Source organism: Phascolarctos cinereus, unplaced genomic scaffold (assembly GCF_003287225.1).
Source record: "Phascolarctos cinereus isolate Bilbo 61053 unplaced genomic scaffold, phaCin_HiC Scaffold_4;HRSCAF=312, whole genome shotgun sequence".
Lineage (NCBI taxonomy): Eukaryota > Metazoa > Chordata > Mammalia > Diprotodontia > Phascolarctidae > Phascolarctos > Phascolarctos cinereus.
Window position 1 is genome coordinate 425081996 of NW_027555847.1, and position 21234 is coordinate 425103229.

Below are 21234 nucleotides of genomic sequence, written 5' to 3' on the forward strand. Positions count from 1 at the left end.
TGATAAGGCATATCTATGGATCTAGCAGCATGAGGTAAAAATAGAGCTGACTTCAAAATCAGACAGATTTGGGTTTCGCTTCACACACACACACACACACACACACACACACACACACACACACACACAAACATTGGCTGTATGACTCAGCGTCCTAGGCAATACTCTAAGACTATAAGTTACAAAGAAAGTGGTTACCTATATTGATAGAGGGAATTTGTTCACCTGGAATTTTCTCATAACAATGAAATTGCATTCCTTTTCTCTGTGCCTATCTCTATCCCCATCCTCATCTCCATCCCCATCCCCATGTCCATCACTATCCCCAACCTCTCTCTGTTCCCCTTCCCTATCCCTTCTCCCATCTTACTCCCCATTCTTAGCCCTATTCCTACGTCAGTCTCTACCAAACTGACATATTTGGGCTAAACTTCAAAGTGTCACAGAAGTAGTACAAAGACTTCTGTGCATCCTACAATCTATCACAGCTCCCCTATGCAAGTGATCCCATTTTTTTAATAGACACAGTCTCAATGGGTCTCCTTGGTTTTAAATGAAACCCATTTCATTTCTGCTGTGAAAGTTTGTGCTTGAACAAGTCCTTGTCTTCCCAGTAACTAGGGTCAGGTTGTCCTGTCTATAATACACAGATGTTTTGAGATGCTGTATCTCAGAAGTATAATCAGAAAAATCTATTTCCATATACAATGCAGCATAAAGAGATCACTGTAGAATGTATTGATGCCATTTATGGCGCAGGATATAACATCAAAAACAGGAAATAACAATTGAATTTCCAGTGTCTATATTACTCAAAATATTTATAGTCTTTCACCGCTGAGAATATAACCTGGAGATGCCTGGCAGAAACAAGATAAACTAATAAAATAAAAGAACTATAGCAATACCTATACCTGTAGATTTAAGCCTGACCTTGTTTCTTCTGGAGCTAAAGGAGAGCTGAAGTCTTTGTAGGAATCAATCCATAATCGTTTATTAAGTACCTATATGTGCCAGGCACTGTGCTATGTGCTGGCACTGTGCTATGTGCTGGGCATATAGGGAGCTTGCAATCTAATGTCAGAAGTCCTCATCTGTCTGTCCTTGAGGTTTTCTTTCAGTTTCAAAAGCTTTCTCTGTCCCACTGCACCCTCCTCATATAAATTCTTTTCTTAACAAAGGGAAGAAGCTAACTTTTAGAAAATTTTTAAAGTATTCTGTGAGCTTTATCACAGTCTAATAATGTTGTATCAGATAATTCCACTTCTCTACTGACAAAATTCAATTCAATTATTTATTAATCATTCACTGTGTGAGGTGCTGTCCTATTCGCTTGAGTAAATCTCAGTAAGGTTAAGTTCTATCAGGAGGAAATTCAGGTTTTCCCCTTCTGAAATACACATTTGCTTGAGTGGCTGGCTTCTCACCACTGCTTGGCAAAATGCATCACAAACACAATTGCTTGTGATTTGGCAACAACACATATTACAAAACAGTATTTCAAGCATTTTAGACAAAAACAAATTTGGGTCAACTGAGTTATATAAATAATGACCCAAACATCAAATTTTGTGAAAGAGATAAAATATCAAATGTGATCCCAAGGAAATACTTTAATTGTCACATTTACATATGTTTTGTTTAAAGATATTTTAAAGACATTTAAAGATGATGATGATGATAGAGGAGGGGGCAGCCCATCATGAGGAGACTTCCTCTACCAATGAATGCTGCAATCTGGTTTGCAGCCTTTTCAGGGCCTAGGGCACTAAAAAGTTGAATATTTGCCTAGTCATACATCAGTGAGACAACGTAGACCTTCATAATTCATGTACTTTCAACATGAAAGAGGTCATATTGGTTATAATCCTCCCCTAAAGTCCTACTACTCTGTTCAGTGCCTCATTGTGGTGTGTAAGTGACCTTGGATTCTTCAAACCTAACCCAGAAGAATGAAAGCTTGCTTATGTCCTTCCAAGCTTGAAAGACTGTGGGTTTGGTTCCATCAATGAACCATATGTGCATCTATTTTCTGAGAACAAGATTACCTAAATTGGAGATTCTCATCAGTGGACAGGAGACTAGTAACTGATTATTTTTAAGGTTTCAAGAACTCACGAAGGTCACCTATTACAGTATAAATGAATTGTCATTTCCATAAATGGAAAGAGTAGCCTGCAATAATTTGTATAAGGGAGACAAATGATATGCTGTTATGGTTGTTGTTTTCCCTGAAACTGAGAACCTATGCCTATGTTTCAGTTAATATATAAATATGAATAAGTAAAGCAAATGATCAGTAAAATTATGGGTTATTAAAATGAGAATTAATATTCATACGTGATGTTCTTTTGTGATTTACTGAAGAAGTTATAAATATATCAAAATCTACTACCTTTTTCCATATTATGTTGCCTGTACTACAATCATCTTTTTCAACCTGTCCAACTGTAATTTTGTATTTCATTCCTGGGGTGCTGGACTCTTTATAGGCCAGTTTTAGCTTTGGCTTGCCCAGAATCAAGAGGCTACTATGTAGCCACCTCTACAATATGTTACAGGGAATGAACACTCTGCCTTTTATCTTCTTTTTAAGTATTTTCTTTCCACATTAGAATATAAGGTCTTGAGATACAGGACTTGGCACAGTGCCTAGCACATTTTTAGGGCTTGATTAATATTTCCTCCTCCCTTCCTTCTTTCTTTCTTTCGTTCCATAATATAGGCCTATATATGTAACCATAATTTTATAATATAGTTAAAAATACATTTAGAGGACAAATATCTTTAGAGTAAAGATGTGGTACCAGAAACAATAAAATAGTCCCTAGTTAACAGCTACCTGGGTTTTCAAGATTCAAAGTGGCTAAATGACTGTGCATATATGTAACTGGTCTTTGTAGACATAACACTGAAGAATATAGTTGATTAGAATCGTCTGCTTAATATCCTATCATATAGACAAAAAGGTTATTTTTAAAATGTATTATTTGAAATAATTGGTAGTGTGTCCTATTTTTTCATATTTCTATCATAATGATTTTATCTCAAACAGGAAAATGACAAATTATGCAAGATTTGTTTTGAAAATCAAAGCAGAATAAGAGAGCTAGGGGGACTGCATGTTATTATATGCTTCCAGTATGATTTGAGTGTATCACTGAATTAGTCTACAATCTTTCACTGATTCATTGAAGCAAGGGTTTCATAACCATTTTAACGGACCTTTTGGTAGTCTGGTTGAACCTATGGGACCCTTCTTGGAATAATGATTTTAAATGTATAAAATAAAATACATAGGGTAACAATTATATTGAAACCAATTATACTGAAATACACTTGTCAAAATATTCCAGAGTTCATAGAACACAGGTTAAGAAACTCTGCTTTAAAGTTATGTTAAGTGGTCTTAAAAAGCACAAGTAGTTTGCTTGAACATAAATGTTATTCATAGTTTTATGTCCAGTTTTTTCATAAAATTAGGGATAATTTCAAAGTCATAAAAATGAATGTAGTACTTTGTAATTCTGATTACTAAAATGTACCTTGATAATCATGACTAAGATACGTAAAAGTCCAAAAACATTTAGAATTTGTGAAATATCATGATTTCTAGAGATGTAGTTCATTGGGTAAAGGAAAGAAAACATTTCTGGACTCAGTGCTGTGGTCATCCACAGCAGAAATCCAAATATAGCACTAACACAAATCTTATGTGAGAGATATTTCTCCATTCAACTCTACCAGAAATAGACATTTAATTGAAACACAGGCTGGTGCCGTACATGACTCCCTTTTGCTAATTGGTCTTTGGAGACAGTTAGGAGTTATGCCAATTATCACCTGCCTAAATCCCCCAACAACAACCAAAAAAAGAAAACTAATAAGGTCACCTTCCCCTTCCACTAATGAGCAGTGCTAAAGAGTGTCAGTTGGAAAGGTGTGAACGTTCAGTTAGTGTAGTTTTAGACCTAGCTAACAGAAAAGAGTCACAGTGTTCAGTCACATGCCATTAAGGCATGTGGCCTAACTTTAATACAATCAGTGATATTATGGCCCCTTAAAAATGAACTCTTAAATTTGTTGTCTTTGGTATAAAGTGAATATATTATATTAAAATGAAATGTAGGTATAAATATCTTGTGTAATTTATTTGAGTCAGTATCTTTCTTTGTAGGGTATTTGAAACAACATTTGATGTATAAGCTGGGTCGACATCTTTTAAAGTGTAAATGCGTATAAAGGTTTAAAAATCACTTTCCTGTTTTATTGTATATCTATATAATTATCATATTTAATAAAAATCTGTGGAATGACCAAGTGTGACTATCATATGATACATTATAAAACTAATGATTTTGTATCATTCACTAGAAATAACCATAAATTTCACATTATTTTTCTTTAAAGACTAACATATTAGTTCATGTATTTACACATTAAGGCTGTTACAAGAATGTATACAAACAACAGAAACAAGAATTGAAATATATTTGTATTCAATAAGATAGCTGCACCCAGTAGCAGTTTCATAAACACAGTTTTATTCAAAACTATGGACAGTGACTTTCATACTGGAGACTTTCATTACTAGAGTGACACATTTAACCATTGGAATTTTACCATTAGTCTCAGAGAAATGTTGCAATATCTTCCAATATCTTCATTTCAGATACGTCATTCCTCTACAGCTTTGAAAGCCTGAAGACATAATGTTTCTAACTCTAACTTCCCATTTGGTTCTGCTGATTTATAATGGAATTTCAGAACTTAGAAATAATTGTTGTGTAAGAAAACACAATGGCAAGTATAATTATTATGCAATCCTTTATAAAGAAATGCATTATTTAGTGATTATTTGAGGGTTTCTTTTTTTTTAGCAATACTCAGGCATTCAAATTTTCAAGCCAGTTTCAAAAACTATTTCTATTTACACACAATTAAGTGTTATTGTTCCCATTTTATAGACTGTTAAACTAAGACACAACCCATAAACTGTTATTAGGGTTCCACAGTTCTTCATCACTGGAGTTAAAAAGCATGTATCTGCTCTAAATAATAGATATCAATAACTACCCTCTCTTTTCTGAACCTTGACTTTTCTGAAAATAGAATCAACCACTTTATTTTCTAATTAGTTTCCTTTCTTCTGAATGATTCACTCAGTGATTTAACAGCCTTGAAATGAATGTCAGAAGCTTGTCTGTGTAAGTAGCTGTGTACACAGAAATATATGGGTGGTTTTGGATAAAGTGTTTTCATTGTTCAAATTTTTCTATTGTGGTGAATTAAGAAACTGTATTGTTTCTTTTCATATACAAAAATAGGTAGATATTACACGTCACGTACTATATATGTGTGTGTATGTTTGTGTATGTGTGCATACATATACACACACAAACACAGGTGGCTGGGGATGAGGGTGTGTGTGTGGGGGAGTTCCAGAGCATGTTTTTTCATTGTTCGAATATTTCCAGTGTGGTAAATTGTCTTAACTAACTAAATATGGATTTATGTGTGTCTAAACAAAACATACATATGATATAACTAATAACAAGACAGGGAAAATTTCAAATGGAAATCACTTAACATTTTGATGGCTTCAGGAAAATGTTGTTTTAATAATATGACACAAGATGAAATTAATGTAACACTGAAAAGCTAAGCCGCAAAGTAGAGAATAGACAGAGAAGAGAATCTAAAGCTGGAATGCAGGTATATGAACATGAATTCTACTATCCCCCACCTGACAAATTTATTCCTTTTGTCACATTATACTTGAAGTATTGGACATAGGTGTCTTTGATGCATCTACACCGGGGATGTTTATGTATAAAAGGGAGATGATGGAAGACATGAAATATAAATGGGTATTTTGGATGAAATAAAATGCTTCCAAACACAGAAAACATGGCTACATCAAAACAAAACAAAATAAAGCAATATTAACAAAAATGAAATTCCAACTAGCATAGCTGGAAGGGCACTGAGGGAAAAAAAAAGTAAAATTTGAAGATAAAAGAGGAGTCTCAAAACCTTATCATACTAATTCTAGCAAGCTATGTGAATGACAATGAGACACATTTATTTTGTTTTAGATAATGTTTTCAAAAACTTAGTTGAAAAACAGGGCTGTGTTTGATTTTTTTCTTTTTAAATCGAAGTATTAAGGTCTAAAGTAACCTTACAAAACAAACCAAAGACTCAGTTTCAAAGCCATTTCTCCAACAACAACAACAACAAACAGGTCCCTTTTGTAGGCATTCTATACATATATATATATATATATATATATATATAAATGACAATCTTCATTACCTCCTCAATGTTCTGTACTTCTTTACCCCAATTCCTGAAGAATTTCACTGCAATGTTTTCCTTATATGTGAAACATCCTTTCATATCTTAATCATTTGTTGTGGCTCTTTGAATATTAATTTTAAAGAAAATTTGATGAATATTTTTCAAGTTGTAATTTTGTGGTTAGACTTTTCTAAATTTTATATATATATACACACACACACACACACATACACACACACATATATGATCCCAATTTTCCTATTGTATGTAAAACACATGTAGGTGAAGTTTTCTAGGGCAAAGATTCCATGACTACATATAAATAACTGCTGCATCCTTCTATCATTGTTCCAGGTACCTACTTGCGCATAATGTAGACAACAAGGCTGAATCTGACTCAAGCTGCCTAATTCTCTGATTCAGGGGTCAAATGTGAAATGTGTCTCATTAAGTTAAATCAACAAACATTTATTAAGTTCCAGCTATGGGCCAGGTACTGTGCTAAGTCCTAAGGATATAAAATAAAAAAGGCAAAAAAAAAAAATCCTTGCTCTCAAATAGCTTACAATCTGATGAGAAGATAATTTTTAATAAAATTTGTAAAGATATGTTATAAGTTGGAGATGGATAAATCGAAGGTAACAAACAAAGGCAATATACTAGCATTAAAGAAGGCTAGGAAAGACTTCATGTAGAAGATGAGGTTTCTGTTGGCATGTAAAGGAAGCCAGATGATGGGGATGGGGATGAAGGGGAAAGGAGTCCCAGGAATCAGGGACAGTTAATGAAAATGCACAGGGATAAGAAATGGAGAGTTACATACAAAATCTCATACCTTTGAACCGCCCCCACCCCCCACCCCCCTTCAAAGCAAGAAGAGGTTTTATTTCACATAACTTCTTTGGGTCCATACTTGGTCATTGTAATTTCACAGTATTCAGTTTTTATTGTTTTATGCTTCTAGTAATATCTAAATACATTTTGTTTTTTTTCCTATATTGTCTTTCTGTCTCTGCTTACCTCACTTTTCATCAGTATACCTTACTTTCCATGCTGTCTTGTATGTCACATTTGTTGTTTCTTAGAGCATAGTAATATATTATGTTCATATACTACAGTTTTTATCCATTTTCCAATAGGTGTGTATCTACTTTATTTCCAGTTCTTTGATACTACAAAAAGGGCTGCTATAACTATTTGATGTTTATGGATATTTTCTTTTTGTCACTGACTTACTTGAGATATAATCCCAACAGTGAATTTCTGAGCAAAAAGCTAAGGATATTGTTTTCACTTTAATCCAAAATTGTTTTCCACAATGATTGTACCAATTCACAGTTCCACCAATTACTGATTAGTATTTCTGTCTTTCCACAGTTTCTCCAACATTGACAATTTTTATAATTGGTTGTTTTTACCAATTGTTGCATGTGAGGCGAAACCTAATAATTCTTTTGATATAGATTTATTATTATTAGTGATTTGGCCATATATATTGCAATAGTTTGTGTCTTTTGAGAAATGTTTATTTGTATATTTTACCTATTATCTATTAGTTAATAGTTTTTGGCCTTATATATTTCTGTGACTTGTTAGGCAGGCAGTGAAGAGTTTTAAGTGCCGTACTATATGTCAGGCACTGTGCTAAGTGCTAAGAATACACAGAAAGGCAAAAGGCAGCATCTGTTTTCAAGGAAGTCACAGTCCAATTAATAGGCAACATGCAAACAACTATGTACAAATGAGTTAAAAAGAGGAAAATTAGAAATAATTAGAAATAAAACCTTGCAGAAGGTGGGCTTTTAGCAGAATATGCATGGATGAATAAACTGTCAAAAGATTGTAAAAATGGGTGAGACAGGTTACAAAGGGCACTGAACACCAAATAGAAAATCTTTGTATTGGACCCTGAAGGTAATAGGGAGCCATTGGTGTTTATTGAACAGGAAGGTGACATGGTCAGTAGGAAGACCACTTTGACATCTCAGTGGAACATGGGCTATATATAAGTGAGAAACCTGTGACAAGGAGAACAATCAAATGATTACTGCAATACCTACAACAGGAATAGGGAAGTGAGGAAGAGGGGAGAGTCCAGTGGGAAATAAAAGGAGTTCACTTTAAGGACATGTTGAGCTTAAGATGTCTATACAACATTCAGGTCAAGATGTCTAATAAGCAGTTGTAAATATGAGACTGGAAGTCAATAGAGAGGTTAGGGCTAATTTAAATAAGTAGATTTGAGAATCACCATCAAAGAGAAGACAATTAAATTTACAGTAGCTTAAGAGGTAGCAAGGGCAGCTAGGTGGTACAACAGATAGAATGTCAGGCCTGGGGTCAGGAAAATTCATCTTCTTGAGTTCAAAGCTAGCCTCACTTACTTGGTAGCTATATGACCCTGGGCAAGTAATTTAACTCTGTTTGCCTCAGCTACCTCATTTTTTCAGTGAAATATGAGGTAAGATTCTCAGCTGAGAGAGGGAAGAGAGTGCTATGGGAGGTTTGACAAGAGATAAAGAAGTTTGGAAAAGCCTCTAGGATTAGTGGGTTAGTGAGTTAATGAGAGCCCATTTGATATTATATAACACATTTTTAGTGAACCCAGTAATTTATCACAGTTTAATGATTTACTTCAGCTTTGTTCAGCAGCCCATGAGTAAGAGTAAAAGTAGCAGACCATGAGAGTAATCAAGGGCTAAATTATGCAGATTATGGAAAATGAGTAATTTGAAGAAGTAGGAGGCAAGGGTGTCTGAGGGAGTATGGATATATATGTTGAAGTCCCCTAGTATTAGGGCAGGAGTTGAGGAAGAGAAAAAAATATGGAGCCAAGTGATGAAACTATTGATGAAAGAGGGGTCAGTAGACAACTGCTACCAACATTTTGATTAGGTTGTAGATATGGATTGAGTGACCTAGGAGAAGTTACTGAGTGTTAGTGGTGGAAGGTGAGCTTGGATGTGGTAATGGAGAACAAGGAGAATTTAAATTCCCCCACTTTGACTAGTGAGTCAAGGGGAATGAGTGATTGCATAATAATTGCTGGGTAGGGTTGCCAGGGAGGCTAGATCATCAGGAGGCAGCCAGGTCTCAATGAGAACCAGAAAATGTGAGAAAGGAAAATATTTAGCAAAAAATCAAGTTTTTTACTTATGAAGCAAGCACTCTGGAGAGCACAGTGGAAAGGATAGATAGTTTTAAGAGTAAGACAAGGAGAAAGGTGGAGTTGGAGGAGGTAGGAATAGGGAAGAAGGCAGTGGGGGACAGAGAGCAGGGTCTGAATAATGACAGGTTTCAGAATCACAGGAGAGAGAGTATATGACTATGCAGGAATTTGTGAATCATCGATGAATGAGGTACAGTCATTAACATCCTTGGAGGAAGTCAATGTATATTGGATATCAAACTCTTAATAGCGATATTTGATAGTTTTTGTTCCTTTTTGGTTTTTTTGCCCATCATGCATTTTTTTTTATCTACAATGCATTTATTTTGTTAATGCAAAAGTTTTCAATTTCATGTAATTAAAATGATTATTTTCTTAATTCCCTGAATTCCATATTTGGTTAAGAATTCACCCCTCCCCAATTGTTTATACTATGATTTCTAACATTCAAGCTACTTATACATGTTTAATTTATCTTGGGATGGGTATAACATATTGCTCTAAATCTAATTTCTGCCAAACTACTTTATATTTGCCCTAAATTTCTTATCAAAACGGGAATTCATTCCTAGTTGATTTATGCTTTCAGGTTTTTCAAAAACTATTATTGAGTTTAAGTGTTTTAATTTAGGTTACTTCCTTCAATATTTTCTAAGACTCATTATCTTTTTACAGATGTTAGTTTACAGGAAGCTTTTTACAGGGCAGGGGAGGAGTTGAATATAAAGTTCTTGATTTTTCGTGTATTGTCTAGCCAATGGACCACAACTGGCCAGTGATAGCATGGTTTTTAATTTTTATATTCCCTATCATTTGTCGAATCAATGAGAAGCAACTTGGATTTTGCTTGTACCATTTAATATAGTTGGCTAGAAGTCATAGTTGCCCTCAAAAATACCCTTGCTCCTAAACTTATACAATTAATTTTTGTTTGGTCTCTATTTTTAAATTTGATGTCACCTACTCAAGCACATTTTGATACCTATGAGACATTCCATAGGATGATTTTGAGAATAAATGTATTTTTCTAAGTTTATACCAAGCTTATGCTGAATGTCATTATTTAGGGAAATCAAGGGGCATTATGTACAAAAACATGATATAACCAGAATTTGGAAAGTATCTGGACAAAATAGCTTATTTTCTACTGTACCTACTGTAGAGTTAACCAGCAGATGTTATACTTGATTATTTCTGAGCCTAATCACTACAAATCTATATACAACTAGCCAGCAGATGTTGTATAGTTAGATTTAACTGGGTATTTTTTCAGTGTAGAAATACTCAAAAGAAAAGTAGTCATTAAAAACTATATATATTATGTTGAATTTACAGCTGTTACTTATTTTGATAGTGCTTCATCACATGAAGAATTCAGGCACAAATTAACAAAAATTGCTCTGTGGGTATACCAGTTAGAGGAAACATTTATATTAACATACCCAGAGTGATACTTTTATTAATCAGAAATATAAAGGGCTGCAGTGGAAAACAGGCTTATATCTGATATAACCAATTAATTAACAGTTCAGTGATTTCACTAACTAGGCTTTCTAGCAAGATTGAAAAGTATGTGAAAGTGTTAGTAATGATTTTCACATTATAATATCCTTTCTCTTCTGTTCCCATCAGGACCTTATGTGTCCTACTGTAATGAAATTATCAGTAAATTTGTCATACCAGAGTAATTCCTATATAGGCACTGATTCATCCAAGCTTTCTAAGAGAGATTGTTATTTCCTATGTTTTTAAAAGTCACAACATATGACTTTTGTTGTTAACAAGCAATTTTCACAATTAGAAAAATCTTTACAATGTCTTTCTTGAATCTCTTTTTCAATTTATACTTAACATCTTTTGTTCTATGAAAAATGCAGCTATTTACATTTAAAAGAAGTATTTATGGATTACAGTAAAGTTGACAAGTTATTTAGGAACCTCTGATTCACAGAGGTTGACCATTTGAAAGTTAACCAGACAGAAATGAAATATGACTGTTATTAATGACTCATAATCATTCATTATAATTTCTAAACAAGGCAGCAATCATGCATTATAACAGATTCAATAATTGATAGTCTGAAGATAGCCGACTTAGTGGTGCTAAAGTCAATTAAAAATATGGGCATGCATGTTATTATTTCAATTATAAAATGTTAACTTACCTAAGTGATAGCAATAGTAGAAGAGATGGACCAGAACATTAATGTGTTCTCTACTTCATGTTCTTATAATTGTTTTTAAAGGTACCTACCATCTCTTTTAGATTTAGCCTAGAAGCCAGAAGGGAAAATGAAGAGAACTTTGGATTCATGGAATTATTCAATTTTCCTTGATAGAAAAGTCACTCAGAATGAAGTTTTCTTGCTTCTTATCCCCAAACCTATCATTTGATTCTATTCAGGTAAGAGTTTGAAGCTGTGATAATTCACATTTGAATTGCACCTGCCAAAAAGGAGCAAACAATTTGGAGTATTCCATTCAGGAAAATTATTAATAGAAGGAAAATTATTCTAGTGTTATTATACAGCTTCATTTTATATTATAGCAGGTGAATTTATATAGTGGGATAGTTTGTCCATGTAAAATAGGTCACACAGATTTAGTAACTTAATTAAAAAAATTTTTTTAAATGAAGAAAGGCTAACCTAATCCATCATCCAGACCTCAGATAGATGATTTGGCCAAAGCAGTCAGTAAGTGAAATAGAGCTAAGTCTTCACCCTTCCTCTTTATGAACCCTGGCTACTGGGCTGTGAGGATTCTCCCAAATCACTCTTCAAAGTGAGAATATGGCATGAGGGGAAGAGTCAAGATAGAATGAAAGGTAGCATTTTTGCCTTAGATCTTCTACAACTTCCTTGGCAGACTCATTTTTCCATCCCAGGTAGCTTTGGAAGAGAGACAGAAAGTTCTGTGGGCTCTTGAGAGACGGTTGTCCAGAAGTATAGCACAACATCTATACTCCTAGATAGAAATAGATAGATAAAAGCAGCCATAGATAGACGCATCAGTGGACTGTGGCAGTAAAGGCACAGCAGAGGGGCCAGCGGCCCAATAACCGGAGATAGTAAGAGGACTGAATACTTGGGCAGAAAGAGATCCTAGGGAACGCCTGTTAGTATACTAGCGTCGGGATCAGGAATGGGTGAAACAACAAAGTAAAAAATATGAAATGTTCAAAGTTGATTTCCCAGTGGGCTTGTGAGTCTCAGAAAACCTATATATGACTATGTCATTTGCTTTCACAGTAACATAATCATGTATTTATGTGTTATTGATGTGCCCTGAACTATACAAACATTCACTGCACCAGAAAAGGATCCTACCTAGTCTATATTCCCACTACGTCTGTAAATAGGTAGATAATTTTATATACTAGTTTGTGTGCCTAATTAACACTCATTTTAATTAAGAATGCCTACTTATGCATTAAAATTTACAAAGTATTGTGCTTTGAACTAATTAATGTGGTTACTATTGTCCTCACTTTAAAAATGAGGAAACTAAAGCTCTGATAAGGTAAGTAGCTCAGTTATGATCACGAAGCTAATAGTGTCTAACACAGAAATTAATCCGAAGTCTGACTTCAAGTCTAGCAATCCATCTACTTATACCATGCTGCCATCAGAAGAAAGAATTTTATTTGGAATTTAGGGTACTTTTCACTGACAGATATTATATCTCTGTTAAAATTCACAGGAAATTGGGGGGCATGATGAGGGAAGTCTGCAGCACATGCTCCTAGGGAGCCCAGGGCTGGAAGAACTCTGCTTGTGAGTTTTGAGAAACAGGAGTTCACTGAGTGTCTGCACCATCTCCCCCCAATATAGTGAGCTCTAGGAAAGTGCGCTGGTGGGACTCGGTGGGCGGGCAGGGCATACTGTCCTGCCTAAGGAGGAGTGAACTGTCTCTGCTCAGAAACAAAGCAGGTCAAGGTTCTCTGACAGATCAGCAGGGGGATCAGCACTGGCTCCTAAACTTAGAGCCTGAACAAGATTAGTCAATAAATAAACAAATAAATAAATAAATAAATAAAACAATCTCACAGGGAATGTATTAAGTAGGTTTCATATTGAAAAGTTTATGTTTTCATCACAAAAGGCTTTAAAATTTGAATATCTTATTTTCATTCTCAAGATAGTATCCACATAGGTAGTTAATCAAATTCAGTTCAGGTATTATTGTCAGGTACAAAAATAGTTTGTCATATATATTAACAGAGCTCATATCGTTGGTCCATCCTCTGAACAACAGGAACCTTAAGTTGTTTCTGTTGCTGTTTTGTTTTGCTTCATTTCCCCCCAGAATTTATTCAGAATCTCTCTCCTTCCCTCCTTCCTATCTCCAGTCTAATCCTTCTACCTTTCCTTCTCTTCCCTTTGCCTCCTCTCTCAAACACTCATACACACACACACACACACACACACACACACACACACACACACACACACCTTTGAAGTTCATATTGTTTTGTTGAGAGAGTTGTCTGGGATGAAGTCTCTGGCAACAGACTTTGAGTCATGACCTTGGCCTCATTAGCACCATGCTCAGATAAAGCAAGCTAATTAGTTCCTGTTACACAGGAAACCAGATTGTAGTAGTTATGGAGACATGAACTTTTCTGTCATGAGACAACAACAGTACACTGGGTCAGAACACTGAGTCCCTCCCAATGCAGAGATTCAATAATAACTCTATTTCCCAGCTTCCAAGTCGCCTATGCTCTCAGGGACTTAAGGTTCTTAGGCTTACTTATAGGAGAAGTGAATACACCTACTGAATCCCATTTCACAGCCTCTTCCATAGCCTTTCAAGTAACTCAGCTTCTTAAAGGATCAGCAGAATTTTCTCAAATATCCCTTTCTCCCCCTTCTGTTATTAGGGTTAGAATTCATTAGTATTGCTTTTAGCAAAACACAGAAGCTTTTCTATTGTCAGCTAGTCTTTAGTTTATTCATTACAATTTTACATTTAGTATTTTAGTCACCTGCTCTCTATAGAGAGCATCTCAACATTTTTTTTGTTATAGATCCCTTCCAAACTAGCAGTCTCATGAAGTCCATGGATTCCATCTTAGCAAAATGTCATGGTTTTTTAAAATTTCCATTCATAATTGAAAATGCTAAATTTCAGTTACAGATTAGTGAAGATAAAATTGTTTTACCTCACCCAAGTTTATTGACATTTTGAAATATATCCCCAAACCCCTCTGGCGTCTATATAAGCAGGATATGAACCCCTATTATAGATGAAAGAAATCATAGACACAGAATCAAGAAAACTAGTATTCAAAATTCACTTTAAATACTAGTGTGGTATGAATCTACCTGAGTCATCTAACTTCTTTGGGCTTCAGTTTTCTCATTGGTAAAATGTCACTGGAGTTGGCACAGTGGATAGAGCACTGGTCCTAGAGTCAAGAGGATCTGAGTTCAAATCTGGTCTCAGACCAGACACTTGACACTTATTAACTGTGTGACCCTAGGCAAGTCACTTAACCCCAACTGTCTTGCCAAAAAAAAAAAAAGGAAAAAATGTCACTGGAGTCAATGATTTCCAAGGTGTTATGGAAGTGTTTTGTTTTTACATTACAAACATTTATATTTATGTTCTTACTACCTTAATTATTTAATATTGATAAAGTTTCCTAGACTGTGAAGTCTGATGTCCAGGAGAATAAATATTTATCTCTGTCTCTCCAACAGTACCTAGAACATTGCCTTGCAAATAGAGTATAAGTGTTTCTATAATTTAAAATTCTGATTTTATTTTTCAGTGTTATACACTGTCAATTCTTAAGAAAATTCTTTTCACTATTACAGTTGATCAGATCCACATGATTAATAAGCTGAAAACTATTTGGCAAAGAGAGGCAGGAAGTATTCATCTAAAGGAAAGTTCAATTTATAAGTAAATTTGAGTGAATACCTTTTTTCCATAGCATATTTTCTATTTTCAAATTATTTGTGGCTATGGGAGGAACAATGAGAAAGTGATAGATAATTCAAAGATGGCATAAGAAAAAAAGAAATTATTAGAATATAAAAATGGATTTGAAATGGATTCAAGCTATTACTTCTTGCTAGTCTGGGTGGATACTTCGGGATTCATCTCACTACAGTTTCCAAAGTGTGTTTAGTCAAGAAAAATGATGAGAATTGGGGGGAGGGGGGAACAGGCAAAAACACATTACTGAAATGCCTTTAAAAGAAGTTCAGCACTGAGAAAACTATATTGCTAAATTATGATTTCTTTCCTGTATTCTGAAAGTAAATCTGAAATAGGAAGCAGTGATTCATGAGACAATACAAGTACACAGTGCCTGATGCAGACTGTTTCTCTACCAGACAATCAGACACCCTTTTCACTCAGTAAAGCTCTCACATGTGAGAGACGAAAATTTTCCTATTATTGTTGTGTCAATGTCCCCTTAGCAACAGTCTGCATCAAGGCAATCTGCTTGGCTTTTCAGGTATTCTAGGGATAAATTAGTATTGGCCTTCAGCATTTGAAATTCTGGAATGGTTATGGCAATAAACCATGGTATGATATCTCTGTCATTAACATAATTACCTAAAGCCCATAAACCTCCTATGGTTTATTTCAAATTTGAAACAATAATATCAATGCAAATCAGTGATTATTATATATATACCTACAAATATATGTATGTATATATATACATATATAAACATATATCTATTAAATCTCAAATTCAGTGCCACTCATGTAAAAGTATTTAGTAAAAGTGTTGAATGAACATATTTGCATATCATTAATTTTAAAAATTATGCCTAAAAATGCATTTATATATTTATTAATTCTAAGAGGTAAGCCAATTTATTCTCTGTCAGGATTTCTTCCATCTATCTTAACGAAGAAAACTTAACGTTCTTATTGCCACATATCGGTTCTTTTCAGAAAAGTGTGGTTATCTACCACTCCAAATTTATATGTGACAGTAAAAATTATATACATTTTTACACATATATATATATACACCTGCATTTACATATCTATATCTATATATCATATAAATACATGTTTGTGTATATAGTATGTATATACATTATCCCTAGAACTTAGCACAGTGCCTGGTACATGGTAGGTACTTAATGTAAATGTTTATTAACTGATTATATACACATTAATACAAATAATAAATACATACACGCACATATACACACACATGTCAGTACACACTTACTTGAATGAAGCCTCTCATTTCACTGGTATAGGGAATACCAAGTGAGGTACTCCCTCTATCAATTCAGATCAGTACTTGCTTGTATACTTGTACACTTAGATAGTGGCATGCTAACACTGTATAGTTAAGTGGTTCATGTCTGGTCATAAAGGCAGTATGAGTGAGAGGCAAAAATTGACTCAAATGTTAGCTTTTATCTTGTAAGTATGCTTTTCTCTAGATCCTCCCCATATACTTATATGTGTAGACAAACATGTGTTAGAAAGGTCGATGCAGTTTCCATCTGAAATATATCTATGCGTATATAATATGTATCACTTCAATATCTTTTATTTTTGTCTCTAAGTAAAATATATCTCATATACCACCATGGATATAGAGGAGTTTAACATGTAAGTTGTCTAGTTATTCATGTCACAGAATAGTAATCTTCCCTTTTCTCTAACCCTGATATTTTTTAAAAGAAAAATAAAAAGCAAAATAACCTTATGCCTGACAAATCAATGGCATATATTTTAATCTAGATCAGTAGTTAGCTAATTTACAAATTGTGATGTTGCCTACAATTTTGTTTTTAGGGTAACTAATTTGATTCATTTTGGCCTTCTACTTTTATCAGTCTCAAATGGTCTCAAACTGTAAAACCTGATGGACTATAAAAAATCCTCACTATTCTCACTTTTCTGCTGGCTTTAACACCAATTAACACCATCTCTGTACATTCTCTCTCTTCTCTAGGTTTTTGTGACACTAATTTTATGTGTGTATACATATATTTTGCATAGGAACACATGTATGTACACATGTATGCACATATATGTGCCATGTATACACAAGTCAGTTTCTTGAGTCATTTGTCTCTAATTGTCTATTGAATATTTCAAACCCACTGGCATCTCAAATGCAACACATCCAAATGTGAACCCGTTATCTACCCCACTCATCTTGATTTTTAATTATGCTTTTTCTATTGAGGGTACCACCATTATTCCAGTCACCTAGGTTTGCAACGTTGATGTTTTCCTTGACTCTTAACACTCTCACCTCACATAATTCATCAATTGCCACATCTTATTTTTGCTCCCCCCCCCATTATATTTCTTGTATCTGTCCCAATCTCTCTGCTTAAAGGGTAATTACCCAACTTCATGTCTTCATCATCTGTTGTCTGGACTGTCCTGAAACAGCATCCTAAGTGTTTTTCTTGTATAAAATCTCTCCTCTCTTCAATCTATCCTTCCCAGGGCTACCAAAGTGATTTTCCTAAAGCACAGGTCTCAGAATGTTACTCCCTTACTTTAGCTAGTCCCTGTCTGCACTGTACAGAGGTCATGGCATTGGCTAGTTCCACAAACTCATGTTTTGACAAAATCCAGGTCTACAGAAAAGGCATTAAAACCCTAATCTCAGTCTCAAAAAGGCCTTCAAAAGTAATCTAGTACAATCTATACCTCAAGTGTTTTTTTCTACTATGTCCTTAATACACATAGTCCATGAAGTCACTCAGAGGTGCTTCCATAGGAATCCCAATTTGTTGTGATGAAAATATGTTAGAGCTAATTTGCATAATCAGCATAGCAATGTCAGTTTGAAGAAAGCAGAAGTAGTACTAGTTGTGCCATTTTCAGTCACTCCATATTCCCATGATCAAAGAGATAGAAAATATTGGATCACTCCTGTATAACTGCTATAGTTCATGAATACTTAAAGTTGATACAAGTCCAACCAGGATCGAGGTAAGTTAGGTAACAAAACTTTTTTTGTTCTAATCATTTGAATATTCAAGGTAAAGTATGTCAAATGGTATGACTTTTGTAAATACTGAGTTCCATTTTCTAATCTGTATTTGGAGAAGTGGTTTCAGAACACTACTAGGCATTACTGTTCCTTTCATGGATCTTGAAAATTAGGCCTATAAGCTTAAATTGATTTATGATATGTGGAAAGGCCAAGCAGGGAAACATGATTCCTCTCCTGTATAAACCAGAGGAACTGTTTAGAAGCGTATGTGTTCATTTCCCTTTTCTGGGAACCACACTGAAGGTGAGTGAGTGAGAAGCCAAATAGACTATTTGACCATACTCAGAAATAAGCTATACACAAGGATCTTTCATTTGTCCTTCCAAAGGTCATGAAAGTAAAAGATGTGAATGTCAATTCAATTATTTAGATGCATGTTTTTGAATATAACTGGTACCTGGGTACCCACACTGACAGAAAAGCATAGTTGCATGCATGTCCACTGGATATGTCTATTATAGAAGAATGTTACCTTAACATTCTCCCCTGCCCTGAGTGGAGTAAAGGGCAAAGGGTGACAGAGGAAGAAATATTATATTGAATTTGTTGCTATTACATGCCACCCTTAAAAACCAGAGTAAGTGGGATGAAATATTGATTATAATAAGAATAATGAGTATGTCATAGCACTAGGTAGATATATAGTAATAAGACCATCAGAATTTTAAAAATTAATAAGAAAAATAATATGACTTGTAATTTACATCCAGGATAAAGCAGCCATGTTTTGTTTCAGTGACAGAACGAATGATATGTTCATGGAGTTGATGTATCTCTTCTTTTCCTGGTAAGTCTGTTATTTTATGAAATACAGAACAGGCTAGTTATTGATGATTTCATGGAAGGCATACATTTCTTTCAAAAAAAATAGTGACTAGGAGTCAGTCTGTGGGAAGTCGCCAGGTTTACATGCAGGCCTTCTCCAGTGGCTAGTACCTGTAAAGACACTTGGAGTGATGAACGGATTTGGTGTCAGGATAGCAGACTCGGTAGTGACTCTGCTGCCACTGAAGAACAGCAGCTACAAAAATTTTGATAAGATTGATAAATATGTCTCTGGATGATATCATCAAATTGAATTAGAAGGAACAAAGAAAGCAGAACTTTCCAAAACTGAATAGACTTAAATATACTGGTGCCCGGCAACTCAGGATGAGAGTAGCCAGATGGGGACTATAACAGCAGACTGGTTTTGGTAAAAATGTTTGTATGAAGTTATCACTCACCTGGCAGCTCAGAAAGCAAATGGGATTTGTAAAGGAATCAGCCTTATCAATCAACTACCTCTAAGTAAGAAGAACATACAGTGATATTATCCAGTGTTAAAAAGGAAAACAAACCTTCAGAAGCAAAACAACATGCAGAAGAAACCCAGTTCTCAGGACACCTAACCAGGTAAACAGAAGGAATAACGTTCCAGTCAATTTCGCCAGGAGTGGGACTAAATTAAACAGAAAAAGAAGAGGCCTAAAGGTTTGGGTCCAGGTGAACCCAGAAAAACTGTTAGACAAACCAACTTCAAAGAGAACAGGTCAATGGTGAACTTCTACCACAAATGGAGGAATTGTGATTGTATCCATGGACAATCCTGGTGCAATTCAGTAGCTCTAAGACCCCATTTAACTCATACTCTTATAGCATCGTTTCTGAAGACAAGAAGATTCCTAAAGGAGTTCCCTTAGAATTTGACATAAACAGTTTTGGAAAACATAGTGGGACCATTCTGAATGAATGGTTTAGAATCCAGGAGGAACAAAGAATTGCTGTCACTCAAAACAAAGAAAGCCACTTTGTGACTGTGGGATAGATTCACCATCAAAGAGACATTTGAGTAACAGTTTGTTTGAAAAAGTAAGTAGATAGAAGAAAAGTATGTCCCAGAAATTCCATGGAACTTTGTTTTGATACTGACAAATCTAAATAACTCTTACTGCTTTTACTTTTGAATAGTATTTTTATAACATATAAAGTAATCCCCTGAGAGAACACAGGGAAATCCTGATCTATTCTTAAAGGTGTCCTTTTTCGATCTGACAGAAAATAATTTTACGCGGACTTAATTGGATGATAATGGGGTAGCATTCTTCTTTGGTTCCTATATATGCAACAGACATGTAAAAGTAATTATTTTTGTGATAGTGCTATTTGGTATCATATTTTTCCCTTTACCCTTCAGATTACATAGACACATCCATTTTAAATCTCTTTTTAAAGAGGTATGAATCTATATCATTCTATTGCTTTTCTGACTGGCATTTGACATGGAATGGATTTCATCAGCTGGGGTACAAAAAATTCGAAGGGGAAATTCAGAATTACAACTTTGCATGTGTGTACCAGAAACTTATTTTCTCATCAATCGAAGATTTTTTTAGGCAATGGGTCCATAACAGAAGGTAAATTTCCCATTATACTTTTTACTTTTCCAGAATAAATCTGTAGTGATTATATTTTAGCAAGAGATTTGACTCCAGGCATTAGTCCCAGTGTGCTTAAAGGTTGTAAATACATGTTTGCATAATTACCTGTAGTGCCGTTGGGGAATAATATATACTATAAAAATCTCACTTTTAAGTTTTTATCAAATGAAGGAAATGAAAAGGGAAATGATTCAAGGAATGGTTAGTCAAAGAGATAGCTAATGAGACTTGAAGCTTCACATCTAGATTATATGAATCGTCCAGACTGTCCACAGGCCTGAGACTTGTGCCCGTGACCACATATTCGAATCATATTTTGAAACAATTGGCAT

At 34.6% G+C, this 21234-nt stretch overlaps 1 protein-coding gene and 1 pseudogene across 1 annotated transcript in view; one reads left to right on the plus strand and one right to left on the minus strand.

Annotated features, from left to right (window-relative positions):
• Positions 1 to 21234, minus strand: part of CDH12 (cadherin 12) — a 1313162-nt gene that overhangs the window by 1178933 nt on the left and 112995 nt on the right. The gene's annotated exons all lie outside the window — the stretch shown is intronic.
• LOC110217997 (UAP56-interacting factor pseudogene) lies at positions 19439 to 20289 on the plus strand (annotated as a pseudogene).